Genomic DNA, 3,720 nt, shown 5'->3' on the forward strand with positions numbered 1-3,720 from the left:
TATTGGCGCCATTTTTATTCTTGGCTCATGCTGCCCCTCCGAATTCATTCTTGAGTCACTTGAACGGTTTCTTCTAGAGTCCGGGTTGATGGGTGGTCTTCAGGATAGCATGTGGGTAGTCTTAGGCCAGTCGGGGGTGACTGAAAAATCCCAGATGGTAGCGGCCGGATTCGAACCCGCGTCGTCCAGAACGTCTTGAATGCGGGGCCCGCATGGTAACCACTCAACCACACTGCCGATAAGTGAATGAAACAATGGGCCATCGCGTCCAGTCAGCAGAGACTCATGTTACAGTGCTATACTTTGTGTGTACACTGTACCCTGACGCTGAGTGAACTGATGACTGATTAGCGGACTGACTGCGTATACGGTCTGGATAACACATCAAGCACTGTAGGTCGCACAGATATATCTTGTTTTGGGTCTTGTGCCTTAAGGAGTCAGCCGTTATTGCTACTTTGGAAACTTATCCTCCGGGGGAGTGTCTGGTCCGCTACATCGGCACTACAGAGCAGTTCATCATCTTCCCAAGGCCTCCCCACCTGCCTCCACACACCGCATCCGTCGGGCCAAGTAGTGTTTCTCCGTCAAGTGTCCTGATGGGGTGGGTTGCTTACGGTTTACAGAAGTGTCTCCTCCCTTAGCCGTGTCTAGAGCGGTGGCCCCTGTTCATGCCTCCACACACTGCCTCCGTTGGGCCAAGTAGTGCCTCTCCGTCAAGTGTCCTGATGGGATGGGTTGCTTTCAGCTTACAGCAGTGCCTTCCTTCTTGGGTTGGGGGCCGAAAATCTGTTCCGCCCTGAGAAGGAGAGGAAGAGTAATGAGTCCCTGACAAACACACCTTACATTTATGAGAACAATAAATCACAAACACTCCAATAAGTATATACATCCATGCATTACTTGCAAGGCTTCTGGACTGGCCAGTAATGACCACCAAACGGTTAATGGGGAGGGGCCTATTTGCAAATGTAGTCTATACAATACGAAGGCAATATATAGAACACAACCAGTATATGTAACCAGTGTTTGTCTGCGTGTGTCTGTATTACCATGGTGCCATGGCCGCGGCCAGAACCAGTATAGTCTGCAGTGCCACTCGTCTGAGCCATCGCGGCAGTCTCGGCAGCCGTTGCAGTGTAACCGTTTGTTGATACACGAACCATCCCGGCACCTGAACTCCCAGTGGCGTCAGTGCTCTGAGACGTAATAGTATTAGCAGTAGTAGTAGTAGTAGTAGTAGCAGTAGTAGTAGTAGTAGTAGGAGTGTTAGTAGTAGTAGTAGTAGTAGTAGCAGCAGTAGTAGTAGTAGTAGTAGTAGTAGTAGTAGTAGGAGTGTTAGTAGTAGTAGTAGTAGTAGTAGTAGTAGTAGTAGTAGTAGCAGTAGTAGTAGTAGCAGTAGTAGTAGTAGTAGTAGCAGTAGTAGTAGTAGTAGTAGTAGATCCCTATATCCCCCTCAACCGGTACCACCCCTTCCATTGGCACCTCCAATGTTGCCACTAACAACACCACTACCACCACCCCCTCATCACTCTTCCTCTTCGACTGGACAGGGCGCGGCGGAGGTCGGGGGAAGCTTTGCTTGGAAGGGGCTAGCGGAGGGGGAAGCAACGAGGTGGGTGGATGACACATACCTTGAAGTTGTTGGGTGGTCTGCAAGAAATCTTTTTGAACCACCCAGATGTGGAGCCACGACATTTATCATCAAAGAAATTGTCACCCTGTTAAATAACTACATCCAGAACACACCACTGGCGCCCCTATCCCTGAAAATTGTATTCACTCTCCCCCATCTCTTCCTCCAAAAAGCACACCCAAAGACCAAACAAGCCGAAAATATCGAGGCATTAAGAAGACGAGTTGCCTTGTGGCAAACTAACGAGTTAGATGCCCTCCTTTGAGAGGCCAGAGCCATACAGGAGAGGCTCCCCGGACCCCAACAAAACAACACCTCCACAGAAGACTGGGCCCGGATGTTTGCAGACACGAGCCTTGTCAGACAATTCCACACGGGGTGTGCTTCCACTCACCAGGGACACGATCAGTCAACTCAAGGAAAAACATCCTCCACCGAGTGACCTGAAGGGACTGAGACTGGCAGGATGTCACCAACCACCGAATCCAGTTATATACGAAAGGATAACAGGAGAGATGGTGTGGAAGAAGGTCCTCCAGACTCGTGGCAGCGCGGGGCCCTCAGGACTTGATGCACGGGGATGGCGAAGCTTGCTGAGCAGCGCCAACTTTGGCAATGCAGCTGGCGACTTGCGCAACACTATTGCAGCACTGGCAAGAAAACTCGCCTCCTCCAGCTGCCACTATGTGGACACCCTGACGGTATGCCGCCTCATTCCCCTGGACAAGAGGCCGGGATGCAGGCCTATAGGAGTCGGAGAAGTCCTGCGGCGCATCGTAGGCAAATGCATCATGGCTCTCGTCAAAGAAGATGTGAGAATGGCAGGGAACCTCCAAGTTTGTGCGGGGCAGCAGGCAGGAGGAGAAGCAGCAGTCCATGCCATGCGGGATATATTCGACCACGTGGGGTGCGAAGCAGTGCTTCTTGTTGACGCCAAAAATGCCTTCAACACAATAAATAGAAAGACTATGATACATAACATTAAAACCAAGTGCCCTAGCTTAGCTATGTATGTCGAAAATACGAAAATACCCGACTGACTTATACATAAATAGCCACAGTGGAAAGGTGAAAGTGTTAAAATCATCTGAGGGAACAACAGAAGGTGACCCAATAGCCATGGCTATGTACGCCCTGGGCCTATCAGTCCTCCAAAATGAAATCGCGTTCGCAGAAACACGGGTGAAACAGGTGGCTTATGCGGATGACCTCTCAGGTGCTGGTAAAATCTCAGACTTAAAAGGGTGGTGGGACACTGAGATAGGATATATCCCTAACGCCACCAAGTCTGTCCTTATTGTCAAACCTGAACATTATGACCATGCCGCAGAAACTTTTAGAGGAAGTGGCGTCATTGTGACAAAAGACGGACAACGACACTTAGGTGCAGTGATCGGGACAGAGGTATATAAGAAGGAGTACGTGGGAGACAAAGTAGCTGAATGGGTGAATGAAATAGAAGCTTTGTCTGCCATTGCCAAGACTGAGCCACACGCTGCCTATTCAGCGTACACCCACGGCATCCAACATCGGTGGACGTTCCTGATGCGCACCATCCCCGGCATCAGTCCACTCCTCCGACCACTGGAAAATGCCGTCAAGAATGTATTCTTGCCGGTGGTGAAATATCATGCTTTGGGGAGGAAGAGAGGATATGCTAGCACTTCCCCCAAGACTGGGTGGGATGGGGATCACCAACCCTGAGAAGCTGGCAGATAAGGAGAACCAAAACTCCATCAGCCTTACCAGGTCACTCATCAACAGGATCATCGCTCAGGAGGCAGAGGGCGAGATAGACCAAACAGAAATAAGAGATATTAAAAGAAAAATCTCAGAAGAAAGGCAACAGGCCCAAAAAGACGAGCTGGACCGTCTTACACACCACCTGTCCACATAAATGGGTAGAAAAATACACACAGCACAGGAGGCAGGCGCCTCTAGCTGGCTAACGTCATTACCAATCAGAGCAAAGGGCTTCAGCCTCAACAAACAAGAATTTGTCGACGCCATTGCTCTGAGATATGGCTGGCCGATTGAGGGACTGCCTGATCTCTGTGCATGTGGATCACCAAATGATGTCACCC

The sequence above is a fragment of the Eriocheir sinensis genome, unplaced genomic scaffold, assembly GCF_024679095.1.
Source record: "Eriocheir sinensis breed Jianghai 21 unplaced genomic scaffold, ASM2467909v1 Scaffold868, whole genome shotgun sequence".
Lineage (NCBI taxonomy): Eukaryota > Metazoa > Arthropoda > Malacostraca > Decapoda > Varunidae > Eriocheir > Eriocheir sinensis.